This window comes from Triturus cristatus, chromosome 6, assembly GCF_964204655.1.
Source record: "Triturus cristatus chromosome 6, aTriCri1.1, whole genome shotgun sequence".
Lineage (NCBI taxonomy): Eukaryota > Metazoa > Chordata > Amphibia > Caudata > Salamandridae > Triturus > Triturus cristatus.
This window is the reverse complement of record NC_140589.1, coordinates 1,520,266,706-1,520,282,490: the sequence shown is the minus strand read 5'-3', so window position 1 is coordinate 1,520,282,490 and position 15,785 is coordinate 1,520,266,706. Positions and strand designations below refer to the sequence as shown.

At 42.4% G+C, this 15,785-nt stretch overlaps 1 protein-coding gene across 5 annotated transcripts in view; it reads right to left on the bottom strand.

The window, feature by feature from the left end:
- PLCB4 (phospholipase C beta 4) overlaps positions 1 to 15,785 on the bottom strand; it is a 1,018,018-nt gene that overhangs the window by 716,274 nt on the left and 285,959 nt on the right. For all 5 annotated transcript variants that reach the window (XM_085612653.1, XM_085612654.1, XM_085612650.1 and 2 more), the window contains exon 4: positions 8,201 to 8,268. The gene's annotated coding sequence lies outside the window, so the exon portion shown is untranslated. The remainder of the gene's footprint in view (positions 1 to 8,200; positions 8,269 to 15,785) is intronic.

The window sequence follows — 15,785 nt, the reverse complement described above, 5'->3', positions numbered from 1 at the left end:
CCACACTACAAGTCCCAAAAATAACTATTTGCACTCAGCACAGTGAAATGCTTATGTTAGAGAAACCTGACTCCATTATTATCTCTAGACATTGGCTGAAACATTCTCTAAACCTGAAGATGAAGATATTGTTGCTTTTTTTACAATCGTTTGTTAAAGCGGCACCCAACCAGAGTTTAATTAAAAAACAACACCGTCAAATGAAATTATTAAAATTAAAATAGTCCTCCCAAGATATGTTTAGACATATGGTTGAATTCCAGAATAACTGAAACAGGTGTTACTGTGGGGCCTTCAGCTACTCAGTTTTACACCTGCAAGTGATTCACTCCCTGAAGACCTAACTTATGCTAAAGATGAAAAGTTGGAGATAACTTAATTAGAGAATCTACAACAAGTGTGTTAGTTCCCTCGGATTTTAAAAACGCTTTAAACCCTTGCCATTATCTATAAACATGTTAAGAAACAGAAAAGCCAACTTAGTGTTGTTTGCTGCTGGTTTCTTGTTTACTGAGTCCCATCTCCCTGTAGTTTGTAGTTTACCTAGATCATTGGGTCCTCTTCTATTATTTTTCTAAAAATATCGCCATGAAAAAAAGTTGCACAGGCCAATACGAACTTTATGTTTGCCAAAGTAAATTAAAAAGGTGTAACTTTAACACAAGCATTGAAGAATATGTGGTTGTCCTGTCGAGGCTATCATCAGAACAGCTGATCCGAATAGGCATGCGTGCATTGGAATGCACTAGTCACTGGCCACAATGATTTGCACTGGAGCCAAATTGATGTTGCCCCAGCATTTCCTTTAACAACAAATGTCTATAATCTTATAGGCACTCAGGCCTGAAAATATTTCACTAGGCCTTGACAGATGGCATCGTTTGTTCTGTCAAGCATTTATTGAGTATCAAGCAAGACAAGAATTAGCTTAACAGAAGAGAACATTTTAAGAGTCTTGCTACAAAGAATACTACATAGTTGCATCTGTAGTTTCTCTCATTTACTCAGGTTTTCAAAGCTAAAAAAACCGAATTCAATTCAAAATGTTTCCAAATAAAAGATTCTGTTTACGCCAATCTAATGAAGTAATGTATTTTGTAAAGTTAGGTTTTGTTTAGCGTTAACTAAAGAAAGGTTTTTTGATCACTTAGTCTTCAGATGCAGATGGGAAATAAGACAGACCCTCATGCATCAGGGCCTTTCCCCATAGACACGAAATGGGTAAAAACTATTTGATACATCAGGCCCAATGTTGGCTTACACCTTACTCTTGAAATTATGCTTTCAACAAAAAGAGTTTAGTTTGAGTCCATCCATTTAGATGTATGCAATAAAAAGGAATGTATTGTTCATAGAAATAATGTGTAGAACATTATGTGGGGCTGGAGGAAATTTGATATTTTGCAACACATATAGTTGGAGTGTCTCTGTAGAGTCCTTTTGTTGGTCTGCTGACTGCAAATTGTGTTGACAATGCAAAACTCTTGCACATAAGATGTGTACGAGCCATCATTAGCACAGTGCGAATAATAAGAACAATCAGGTGCGCTTTGGGTTGTGGTTGGAAGCCATTATCATTGGAGTCATGAAGGTTTTTGTGAGCCGTGATAAATTCATCTTCACACTTACATTGAACAATGGCTCTGGAGCTCATGCCGGTGGTGGTGGAGCAGATCAATAAACTGTTGTTGGGGTATGGTTCTAGCACTAGAGACTATTCCACGATCACAAGAGACAGAAAAAGTTGCAGGCAGAACTGCCTTGGATGCTACAGCTCCTCCTCCTATGCCCGCTCATAAGGGCGGCACGGCTCCTTTGTCCCGGGTATTAGCTAGAGTGTGTGCACTTTAAGCCCAAAGGGTCAGCTTTCCATGGGTGTTTGGTATGTATACCTTTCCTGAACCTCCATTCACGAATAAAAGCTTTTGTAGCTGTAACAATAGTTCAATTAATGGCATCTAGAAACTATATCAGGTATCAACTTCAGGTAGAGGTTAGAAAACAACAGAATGTAAGGCTTACAGATAGACACCAAAGTATTACTCACATACCAATCTCACATCACTCAGTAGGTGTAATTATGCCCACAATGCTGGACTACTGCCTACAGCATAGTACTCAATTATTTTACATTGTGTTTTCTCAAATCGCAGTCTGTAAAATGGTGTGAGCTGAACGCCCATTTGATGGCTTGCTGACATAACATTTTAGATACTTCACAATAAACAGTGTGACCCAGTATATATTTCTTTTTATGTGTATTTGCATTACTTCCCATTTCTGTTTTCTCCCTAATAATAGGAAGGAACTCTGCTTTTTAGGATGCATAATTCAGAGTTTTACATTGAAATATACGATTATAAATACTAGCATACAGATTTCTGTTGATTACAAATCAAATTTAGGACCATCTGAAGGTGTCACATGTTACATGGGACAATTTGGCGGCTATGTGAAGCAGGGCCTAAATGTAAAAACGAGCAAAGGGTTTGCGATTAAAAAGGTACAATGAGTTAATGGCTGAAGGTGCGACATGATTTCACTTGGCAGCTATGTGTAGTTGGTCCAATGAGGTGAAGCGCAGACCAAAGCTTCAGGTGCTGAGATGAACAAATAGTCAGATTGTCTGGGAAGAAACCAGGGGTTTTTGGGTGAACAATAGTCAGACTATCATGAAGGTACAGGCCAAGCCAATCAGATTACTACTTGTGCTCAGTTGTTTGCTGACAGAATGGTGCAGTGGGCCGAACAGTCACTGCTGAAGCCTGGTTATCTGCAGGTCATTGTTTTGAATCCTGGCAAAGTTGAATCAGCGTTCTGTCCTTCCAAGGTTGGTAATTTGAGTACTGTTAATTGAGTAACAGTAACACCTGTTACTATAGAGCTTAAAAACAACAGAAGCGGTATGAAGCAATATACAAAAAAGGCGTTATGCAGTACTGTGTCATCCACGAATGGTAATGCAATGCTTGTACACTACAGAATAAACCTGCAGCACATTGGAAACACTATTATCTTATAGGCGTGCCCGTACTTCCAGAGGAAAGACAGACAGCACATCGTGCATGCTTCTGTGGTGCATGCTTGACCTCCCACAGATGGTGGTGATGGGTGTGCATGTGAATAACATTGTGTTGGGTAACAGTAAACATCTGTCATTCAGTGCCAAGATGCCCATGGGTGAACGTATGCTTTACAAATACACATTATGTTATGCTATGTTTTTTTTTTTTTAACAAACTTTATTGATGACTTCAACAGTTTGAAATGTAATAGCCGTTCCACAGAGACAGTCTTTTGTCATTATATTAAAACATTATACATATGACTTATACTGGCTACATGTGACATTTCCTGAGCTAGAAAAGCGAGGATGAGAATGTCCAATGGCGTTGTTAACATCAATACAATTTGACCTGACAATGGAAATCTACAATAAAGGACAACTACATTCCAATTAGCAAGGAATCTTAGTTAAACCGTCCCCCCTCCCCCTCCTTAGCCCACCCTCTCCCCACTCCTGGTCAATCGTGCTGTGGTTTCAACATCTATCTCCCTGCAGCGGTATAACCTAAACCTCAAACAGTAGCATTGCCCTCGGGTTAGCGAAGCTGTGTGTCTGGGTACTAAAGCGATCCGGAAAGGGTCTTATAGGAACCGTGCTCGTTACTGGGACGCGATATTCTGCGGGGTTAGGAGATCAAGTGACTCCAGCTTAAGCAGCATAGACTCCCAGTCTAGCGACACTGGTTGTTTCCTGAGCCCTCTATCCTCTTCCCTGCGAAGCGCTGCTCCCTCTGCCCTCCCCCACTGGGTCATATCACTCTGCCACGTTGATACCGCCGGGCTCCTAGGAGACTTCCATCTCATAGTAAGAGCCCTCACTGCCATAACAAGGGCCAGGTCTACAAACCGTAACTGCACTTTCTGCACTTTTGTGCGTCTACGGAGGCCTGCGAGGCAGTATAATGCGTCTTCCGGGATAGGGAGTCCAGTGATGGCACTCAAGGTATCTCTAACCCCCACCCAATAGTCTCTGAGGCAGGGACAGGACCATAGCATGTGTAGGAAGTCTGCCTCGTCCCCCCTACAGCGGGGACAATGGTGAGGGGAATCTGGGAATATACGATGAATCCTCTCAGGGGTAAGGTATGCTCTATGGAGGATCATCATCTGTATAAACTTCAGCCGTGCGTTACGGGATACCTTTTTGGGGTGTTCGACCATACGTTCCCAGTCTTTATCCGTAAGAGCACAATTGGCGTCCTCGGACCAACGAGCCCTAAGGGTCGTGAGCGGAATTGCTGCATGCGTTCGGATCCCGGTGTACAGCCATCTGACCAGGTGTATGTTATGCTATGTTATGTTATGCTATGTTATGTTATGTGGGCTGACAGCTGGGAAGAAGAGACAGTTACGACAGCCTTACAACTCCACTGTGGGAGGCTCTGATCCCATCGCTTGCATGGATCTGATGCTGTATGCTGGCAGGCTGCATTTCATGAAGATTGTGGTCTACAGATCTGCAGCTCTCGCCAGCAGACAACTCAGCACTCTACAACAGCTAACAAGAAGCCCAGAGGCAGGACAGATACAGAGGGGTTCACTGCTGCACACAATGATGGGGATGGGACCTGAATGTAGTCGAGCCAAGCAGGTGACAAAGAATGGATGCAAAATACCACAGGGGTAGCAAGTCCCACTTCTACCTTCAAAAGCCCCGCTAAGCGTATTCAATGTGTGAAATATTCTCCCAGTTCTGCCTTGTCAGACGAGTTTGGTTTGCATCCGAGTTCTCAGAAGACTATTAATATGTTGTCCACCATTTTAATTGCTGCCCTACAAGTAACAGAATTCAAAGTGTTATGACTCATAAAGATGTCACCGGCTGAACATCAATCCCACTTCTGACATTTGGACACTGGAATTCTTAGTTAGTATGCTTCTTCCACATTTCTTTATTGGTTTTGGGTCTCAACATGTAAACAAAAACAAACATGACCCTGGCACATATTATTCTCCCTGGGCTTCAGAAGATCAACGGGGAAGCAGAATTCTAAGGAAGTGCAGATCAGAGGCACCTGACTGGGTCAGTCAAAACCAGAGGAAACAAATTGCAATATTTTGAATGTCTACTATCTTTATAAAATAGCATGACAAGAGGTGAACAGTATTAATAAGTGTTATATCTGTATCACTTCCAGGATTCAAATATTAACCTCTCCCGGTATAAGCCAGGTAGAGAGAGATTGAATGAGAGGGTTAAGACCTCTATGGGGTATATTATCAAGGACGGCGTTAAAAATTATCGCTGCTTTAGCGGCAGAAAACTGCTGCTAAAGCGGCGATAATGGGCTTGATAATATGCCCTGGAGAATTCCAATAGAAGTCCATGTTCTGGTGTCAACATGGGCTTCTGTTGGAATTCTCCAGGGCATATTATCAAGCCCATTATCGCCGCTTTAGCGGCAGTTTTTTGCCGCTAAACCGGCGATAATCTTAACGCCGTCCTTGATAATATGCCCCTATGTCTTTCAGACTCTGAGACTCATTGAACTGTAAACATATCCTAAAGCATCCACAAAACAAGGACTGTATTGTGGAGCCCTCCTAGGAAGGAGCTACAATGTCGCCCATACCAATATGTCAATGTTGGTAAGGGAGACATTTCTATCTATGCATAGATGAGGCTTTCACAAGGGGCGCTGCAAAGAGATGCTGTAGTGTGGGCACCCTCTTGTAAGCCTCTTCTAAAGTCAGTTTTAGCAATCTGGCGAGAGCTGTTGTCGACACACAATACTCAACATAGACATACACACAAATACGTTCAGAAAGAATTTCTCTACAGCTCCTCTCAGCGATTGCCCCTGTGGTTTAGTTGGCTTTATGCACTAACTATCATACATGTGCATCAACGCTGGTACCAGCCTCTAACATGTCATGGATGTAGACATTCTAAAGAAGGAAGTCTGTGCACATAAAATGTTTTAACCCAAGGGCATTGTGCGTTCTCTGTTTGTTCCGCCTCCACTCATCGGTACTCCATAGGTTGTTCCTGTCCCACCCTGTCTTGCTCTTCATCTTTCATAAAGTTTTTGAGAGGGTTTGATAGCTACGCAGAGATATGGGGCTACTAGCAGCTATCTTCGCATTCCTTTGTACTTTATTTTTACTTTACCTTTCTAAAATTACCTTTAAACTTGTTGAAATCATAAAGGAAAAAAGTCAAAATGGCTGCCAGCGCATCGCAGCACATGAATACACATGCGTCCTGAAACAAGCATGTGCATGTTTAAAACCACTACAAATTGGCCATCATGTGTATGCATGCATTGCGACCGAGAAACATACATGTTCAAGCATTTGGCAGCCATCTTGGGATGATTAAAATGATTGATATGCATTGTGATGCACCAGCAGCCATTTTGGCTGCATTACTTTAGAGTTCTAACATGGCCAAGGTACATTTTACAACAGTTGATCTAACATAAAGAAATGCTGGTAACTTCAGTAGGACCTAGTTGTCTTTGTAAAGATAAAAGAAGAAGGTTATTTTGGTCAGCCTACCTTCCCTTCACTCGCATAAAGGTACAATACCAGTAGCAGCTTCTCCGCTGACTGACGCCCCACTGCTTTTAGCAGGGGGAATGAAGGGAAAAAAATGATAATAACTGACGTTATTGTCATTTTATTTGTTCCTGCGTCTTTGCGGGAGTAGGGGAAGGAGTGGTGGCACTCTGTAAAGTGCGCATGAATGTTCGACCAGCCCTCTCAGGCCGGCAAAACAGTCAGGCGCACGTTGCATGCCCAGGCCCGCATTCCCCATCTGAGCGTTGAACCACGGTGCTTAGACCAATCACAACGCTGCACTGCAGCATTGTGACTGGTCAGAGGAGCCTGGCTGCTTCCGCTTCCGGCTGGAGCAGAGGGACGAGGATGAGGGACGTGCACAAAGACACAAGGAGGTAAGTTTTACTTTTTCTTATCTGCCACCCCACCTCCCCCCCACGCCACCCCCAATCCGTGCCAGCCGCTACTGTACAATACCATTCCTGGAAAGGTGCTAATCCCTCCACTGTGTCTAAACATAAAATGCAAGGCTTCGCCGTACAGGTCAACCTGACGTCTCACTGGCTCTGAGTCATCTCATACAGATGCAGCTGGTGTTCAGAAAATGAGAGGCTTGCTTTCTGTTCCCATCTGCCTCCTGTCTAATGCGCATGCTCTCGCCCTTCCCCCACACTGCTCAAGGTTGTTTGAGAGAGAACAACCCTGCTCGTGCACAGCACTATCACAGCTCCTGGTTGCTGCTTTGGCACGGACAGAAGAAGCTTTTTAACTCCAACATCAGAGTTCTTCCATCAGATTGACCTGTGTTCAGTTACAATCACACATAACACAATCACACATAACAAACATTTGTTTGCTGAGTATTTTTACGAGTTACTGCGAGGAATGAAACTGATAGTTAATCTGGAAAACACCTTTATTGTGTCAGGACGGTGTACAAAGAGCAGCAACACGGATGGGCGGAATCATGGAGAGCAAATGTAAAGAATAAACCCATATATATGCACAGGACATTTGTTTGTGTGCGACCCAGCCAAGCAAACACACCGACGAAAGAAAACCCCCAGCCTGCCATTTGAGTAATAGGGGGGAAATTGTACATTTTGGGGGAAATACCCTTCGATGCATATGATTAGAAGGTGACATTCTTTACACTATTAATGTTGCTTTATCTTCGTCCACGGATTTAGGTCAAATCTTGATGTTTCACAGAAAAAAAACTGCACTAGGATTAATATAGTTATTTTATGCAACGTCCTGATTGGCTGGTTGCTGAAACGATCTGCCCCGACGACAGGTGCGAGAGAGTCTCTTAGAATTATTAATAACTGGAAGAGATCGCCGTATTGCAGTGTCTCCTATAATTGCAATTTATGAGCTATCTGTCCGGCATGACTGCCCACCAGCTATTTCAAAGGGCTTATCTCCCACAGATACAACCAGGCGGCTGACGACAACTGCCGCTGTAAATTGAGTATGCAGCAGTCAAGATGAAGACACATACACCCGCGTCAGCAGTTATTATATTAAAGTAATTGCACACGTTTCTCATAAATAAACGCATTTTTAGCTTTTGAAAATTCTGTTTCGCAGTAGCTTCGCTTCCACTGTGTGTAAAAACAGCACTTACCAAGCGGCGCACGAATGGCTGGACTGCGGCGGCCTTATTGGGAGGAGGTTCCGATGAAACTCTTACTTCTGTGGGGGAAAAAAGCAAAAATCAATATGGGCACACGCATGACAAGTGAAAGACACTGACAGCCAGGGGAGCCCTCCCAAAGGTTATGGCCAGCCTGCGACTGAATCAGTCACAACCGCAGTCATTCCATAATTGAAGAGAAGGAGTAAGAGATGGGAGTAAAAACTGCCCTTTGAACAAAAAATGGCGCCAAGCCTCAGGGTTCCAATTTTCAGCAGTGCACAATTGTCAGCACAGATTTAAGGTAGTGCGTAAACATGCAATGTATATTTCAAGACCACATTACCTACTTCTACACAGTTCTGGTGCAACAGAGGACATGTCTGCATACAGCCAGCTAGTTCTTTCTTTAAGAAGCGACTGCAGAAACGAGTACATTTTGTTATTGAAAATATTTTGTGCAACAGAAGATGAGAAGCTATTGCCTTCTTTACTTCTGTAGTAAATTATTCGATGCCTATGTTTGAAATAGCGAACTCGCGCAGTGCAGAAAACTCAGCTCCGCGTAGTGTAGAAAACTCAGCTCCGCGCAGTGCAGCGGAGTTTTTTCCACGCGAACCAATGTTAAGTTGGTGAGCACGAGCTGCCGCTTGGGTAGAATTTCTACATGAGCGGCAGGAAGATCAGTGCGAACGGCAGTTCACGCTGCACTCCGCCACTTGCGGAACTCCGCTGAGTGTTTTTGTCACTTTTTGCCTACAACAAAGACCGCTTGCATCAACGACTTGCACCTAATAACAGAAGCGGGCACAGAATACAATTTCAGAAGAAGTTAATTTTACTCAAAACCAGAAGATTTGACACCACGTGTTACTACATTTTGTAAACTTGGTTTTATAAATCATTTATTTGTGTGGTAGAGTTTGGAAGATTAGCAATAAATTCCTCTTTTTCAGTTGTGACAGCACTGACCTGGGTTTTTTCCATCAAGGTTAAACATGTTTTTTTGCTGGTCAAATATCCATGTGTGAATAGGCCGTGTTTATTGTTTAAATCATTTTATTGAGAATAGGTCGTGTTTAAAGGGCAGTTAGGCCTGGAGATAGGTCAAACTGCATCTCTGAAGCAAATGTTTGCAGTAGCTTGAAATAGGTGGGACATCACAGGCTATGCACCCATTTCTATTACTGCGGATACATGCATAGTCTATTCTAGCCCTGTTCTCTTCATCCTTGCGCACTCAATACCTTTCCCTGGCTCTGTTAACCACACGATTCACAATTTTCACAAGGTACACTTGCAATTGTGGAAAGGGCTTTTCCCCCCTCCCACAGGGCAACCTCGACATCCTCAAGTCAAAGGCAACCAAGTTAAAAATCAACCCACTCGTGTGAATCCCGTTGGGCCTTGCTGACCCTTGATTGAACTTGGAACAGAACATGAAGGGGATGGTAGCATCCTGTAAATGCCTACACATGCTACAAAGACATGCATACTGTCTAAAATCTATTTTCATTCGTTTCACAATCCTATGTCTCTCACAACTCTGCTTGCTCCCAAATTCTTGAAAGATTGTTCAGAAAATCCTTTAGCTAGATTTTTCTGAATATTTCTCCCCTGGCCATGCCCAATAGGGGACCTATCAGGCCACCACAGGAGGTGAAATAATTCTACCTTTGTTCGCTATCTTAATACTACAATCAGTTTGTAATGAGTCTTTTGGAACAGCAGGGTTTTTTTGTACCCAAAAGATTCTTTGAGAGCTTAGTCTAGCTTAGTTAAATCTGAAAAACAAATTCTAGAATACTCTTTCTTCTTAATACTTTGTTTCATCCTTTGTTAAAGGGCACACAACTCATGGGTACAATGTTGTAATGCAAACCATTGAGTTAAACTGGGAAGCACATAGTTCTCTGTGCTCCTGTTAAATTATAACCACAGGGTGGACTTAATAAATACTCTTCTTAGGGTCTGAGTTACTTCCTGCATTCTTTGTACACCACTTCTAGGTAGAAGCCATTGGTATTTTCTGAGGTTCTAAAGTTCTTTCTAACTTATTTGTAAAAAGTATTAGAATAGACCTCAACTATTTTCCTGGGACCCAAATATCTCTTTGCGGTCCTTTCAAAATTGCATCTGGGTGAGCCTCTTGAATATCCTACACTAACTGAGCAATTCTTGCTTAGTTAATTATAAATGGCATTAGGGAGGACCTCTCTAACAACACTGTATGTTCATCAGTGTAGCAAGACTTATTCAAGAAAACTATAACACACTTCTCCTAGACTCCATTGGTATTAAGTTTACAAGAATGCAGAAACGATCTTACCTATAATGTTTGAAGATCTGCATTACTTTCATTTGACCAAACCTAGAGGTTCTACAATTAATAAGTACCCAATGACAAATTCTTCAATCTGGTGAACAATCCCCTGTAACCATACTGGCACATGGTTCAAAGAAGGGGAGCTAATGTACTAACTCCCATGCACTGGAATAGTTTGACTCAAGTCTATGAGTATGCAGAACAAAATTAGATAGCCTACTATGTAATAAAACAATTAACCAGAATATAATGTAATGTTAATACACATGTAATGAAATATCCATTAACAATAAACTTCACGCAATAAACTGTGACATGTTCTGGTAGTCAGTAGGATATTCTGGTAGAATGGCACCAAATTCATATACCGCCACTTTATTTATCTCACTGAGAAAATGGTCTGAATATAACCCCCCTACCACATCTTCACAAGCTGAATCTTGTCCACGATGGTAACCTCAAAATCCATATGGAATAAGGAAGTGGGCTGCTAATAAATCAACCAGGCACAATTCACATTTAAATGATAAGATATTGCTCTATTTCTTGTTGACAAACTGAATACTTGATATAATATTACTATGTAATTTTCTACATAAACTCCATTTTAACATACCCACGCAGGTTTTCCATGTGTTTTTTTACGAATGTGCATGATATAAGGCACAGAAAAAGTAATCATGTATGAATTCATATTACCACTGACTGTGTCATCCGCACAGCAAGTTTATCAACTGAGCCCCACCAAAAAGGCACAACCCATCCTTTTAGTAGACCACTCTAGCAGCCATAATTGCTGATTCCCTGGCCACTTAACTTACAACAGCAGCAAATTTAATATTTGATGCTAACCGTGCATTTGGTTCCATTGTGTATATATACCCAAAGGGAAATGGACTGAGAAAAGTGCCATAATTCATGGAAGTCGTCAAACAAGCATTGGCAATGTCAATAGGTCTCGCTCCTTCGTTCACACAGCTTTCATAAACTGCAGTGGCTGCCTACACAAGGCACATTTGCAGTCCTTGGAGGAATAAATGAATACAAGAAGTGGCCCATACAGCCCCACTCTCGGCCTACACTTCCAGATCCTTTTTGTGCCCCTTTCAACCCTCACGACCATGGCAAAAATGAAATTATTCATTCTATAAACATCCTGCACAGGTGTAACTCACGTAAGCCCTCTTGGTTAATGCCTATCCACACATTTATTGTTTGAGTGCTAATAATGATCCTTCTATTAGTGTAAATGATCGAAACATTGTTGTCTTCTTTTACTGAACTGATATGATTGCATATAAAAATGAAATGGGCCATGCTGTTCTTGTTTGATACACACACACTTGATCACGCATTGTCACGTGTGTGTCACTTGTATATGAGCACTGTTTCTCACCACACACCCCCTGCTCCGCCACAATTGTTTTTAGGTGTCTATTTTTTAAATGCATTAATCATTTGATCTATATATGTATTGACTGTTATTCTCTGGTCAAGGGACCACTGTTCATTCGTAATAGGGTTTGATGTGTGTTTTGTGGAAGTAAAGAACTGTAGAAAAACATTGGTGCAGGTTAAAAGGTCAGGTGACAGTTGCATTGTCAAATTAGACCTAAATGTCCATGTAGGTTAATGACTTTCCTCCTCCCATCTGTACTGCTGCCCGAAAAACACATCACAAATTCTTTAGTTATCTAAGACACTTTACTAGCATTACAATGTCATGTAGACGCCCCTGAAACTTCAAGCTCAGACAGTTGAATAAAGTTGTGTGGAGAACAAGCACTTTTTTGTGGAAACACACAACTTCTGCCTAATCTAAACTAGTACTCCTGGCTCCCAACCTGGGGGTGGGGCCAAAGCCCGTCTCCTAGTGGTTCTCACATAATTCTCTGGTGACTGATGTACTGTCAAGCCAGACCATAAAAACAAACAGCAGCTGATGTAATGTCATGCAAACAGCAGCTCATCCATTCCACTTGGTCTCAATTGTACCCCGTTAAAAATTTTGTAATCAGACCTTAATGTACCTCAGTGTAATTTTTAGCACCTCATAACCCCCCCCCCCTCGCTCTACTCCTTTTTCTTTCTGCCCAGGGAGCTGTCCCAGTCAATCCAATTTAAGGCCAGCCCTGGGCTCACCATTATATTATTCTATTTGACTTATTGTGGGCTTAGATTTATTTTCACTTTATTTCAAAGCAAAGTGACCAATCATCCTGATGGTATCTGCAAATCCTTGTTTATCTTTTATTGAACAGCTGGTTGCGGATGCTGTCTGAACATGCTATGCGCCTTTGCTGTGAACCTCACAAAATGACAACTTGGGACACGGAACTGGATTGTGAAGTGGAAACAGGGCCAACATCATTAACACTCTATGTAGCCTGTGTAAGTGACACGCTGCTTTGTTTGAAAATGATATGGCCACCTAGAACTACATCTGGACTATCCAGTTTACAGGGTCGACTCCTCCGCTTGAGCATAGGAGCGTTGCCCACCCCCCATCTGCAGCCTCCACAGGTGTATAATTTAAATAGGCTCGACCCTCCAAAAGACTGGGCTCAGCTTTGCTGCTGAGTTTGCTCATCGGGAGCATCATGGCGTGGTCTATCCTGTTGCTTGGCATGAATCCGGCTGAAGTCCAGTGCGCATGTCTGGTTGGACAGATTTCTTGTTGTTTCCAACCAGACATGCGTGCTTTGCGCCTCTCAAATCCATGCTGTGATGAGACCAGGGGGAACACAGCACAGCCCCCTGGTGTCAACTACAGCGGTGGGTTCACCCGTCTGAACCAATCCTTGAGTTGCTCTCATGCAGTTTGGAGTATAGAAAGCATGAGAGCAAAATCTGGATTGGTCTGGTCAGGTTGGCTGTGCCCGGGGCCGCGCTTGAAGGCAGCAAGATCGATAAAGGATACATGACCAATCACTGTGTGGCTTTATTTTGAATCCACACAGTGACTGGTCATATCATTCAAGGTTGACGCCATGGTGATTTATTTTCCCGTCATGCACAGCACCAGTGATGGCATTGTGCATGAGGGGAGCAGATGGTCGTAGCGGCGTCCTCCAGCAGGCCGCAGCGAGCATATGAGTAAAGGCCGGAGTGGTCGCCTCCTGTCCGGGGCTGCTCTTTTGCCATCACAGCATCTGTGACTGTCGGCGATTCTGCAAAGTTCCCGAGTTACATCACACAAGGTCAGATTCAATATTTAGGCGTGGGGAGAATGTGTGATTCACACTTTTCTGTTTTTCATTAATTGCGTGGCGCCTTTTCTTGTCAAACTGAGCCGCAAATTCCCTCCCACGTACACAAAGATTTTGTTAGTGTTCAATAGGCCTTTAAGTTGCAAAAACAATTTGCGCCTGTCAGACTGCTAGAAGTAATTAATTAGAAATACAAGTGGAGGTTCACCTCTGCTTTTGTGTAACCTTCACTTAGAGCCTTTTAACTGTGGAAACAACTAGGAAAGTAGTTAGGACTCCTAACAAATTTGTCAAAATATGGCTCTTAAATTCCTCAATTGAAAGGAATACAAAAGTTATATTATTAACTGGAGTTTCTTATAAAGATTTTTTTTATTGTGAGGTGTGCACACCATTTCAGCAGAGGAAGCATGCAGTCGAAATATCTGCGAAATGAATACTCCTCAAACAAGCTAAATGGTGTTGGATAACATTGCACAAGATACCGGGTCTATTTGGTTTGTGTATTAACCAAGAGGTTCTCTGTTTATTCTGGGGCAAAGGTGAAAGTCACATTTTGAAGTAAAGATGAAGTGCTACACGTGGCTGGGCAGCTGCATTGGCACAGTTGCCCTTTGTAGACCTACCATATTAATAACGTAGACGAAAAAAAGTCATAATTAAAGTCTCCCTTCACTGGCAGGAGACAAACGGTAATTCAGCATTATATGTTGATGAAACAAATCTATAGGAAAATGTTCTTTTGCCACCATAGCAATGGTTTGAAGATTTAAATGAATCCTTGCCTGCTCTTCTTTGAAAAAAATATATGCCCAGAATCACAAGAGGTTGGGCAGAAGCCGAGACTTATATACCTGGTTCCCCGTCTCAAAGCAGCGCGCCCTGTTCGTAAGGCCTCTCCCCACATATGTATATGGGAAATGGGTAAACAAAACAAAAATCTTCTGATGCTCACGTAATGCAGAGCAAATTAAACTGCTAAATAAATTGTAACCACTGAGTGTGAAATCATTGAATCACTTTACAACAGTGCAGAAGTAAACACGCTGTAGTGGCAGCAAGCTTCCTCGCTTTGCAGGGAGTGTCTGCAGTTTTCACAAGGATCCTGACCAGTCTACAGATGATTAACTTCTGATGCAAAGCCTGCTCAAGGCTCTCCACACTGGAAGTTTATGAGTTCCAAGCTCTGGGGGAGCTGCCCCTGTTCACAAGGTAGAGTGAATGAGGAAGTCTGGGTTTATTAAGAATACCATCTGCTATTCCCTCCAAGAGACAGTTCAGTGTGGTTATGTACGGGGGCTGTCTTAAGGTTTAAGACCTTTGTCAGGAATGTGGAAAGTGCATGGTTATCTGAGGAAGACCCAAGCTCCAAAACAAATGGAGACTCTACTGAAATAGTTTAGGTTCATTCTTTTTACCTTGGAACCGGTAAATCTAACACAACATGCCTGTCCCCGCATCTAAAGCTGAACACCACCCTCACTCCACCCCAAAAAAGAAATTAGATTACAAATTCTAAAGTTTTTAGCAACAAACCCGTACAAAACCCAATGCCAGTTCATGAAAAACTCAAACACATTGGCCTTCCCAACAACTTTATCATGTTCAGTGTACTGTCGCTCCACAAGGCCCATCCACTTTCATTGTTAGGGACCTATCCAACTGTTTGGCCCCATACGTCATCAATGACGTCACCTTGATGACAAGAACTATATGTAACCGCTTGACTCCAGAGCCTCCACCACAGAAGAAGTGACTGTTTAAATCTATCCTTTGTGTCTGGCACTTTTAGTTCTTACATAGGGACTTTCATCTGCTTTGCAAACTCCTTCGTCGTGAGATTGAACTAAGCCATTTGTTTCTATTGTTTTTTGCGTTAACAGCAGGCAAAGTTTTCTAAAGCTCTTGGGCTCAGTTAGCAAAACAATGTTACTTTCCTGTGAAAGTTTTAGATCTGCGTTTTCATTAAATTTGTGTTTTATTTTGGAGCTCTCTGGCAATTCTAGGATTAATCCTGGAAGTATGTGGCACATTTCACACG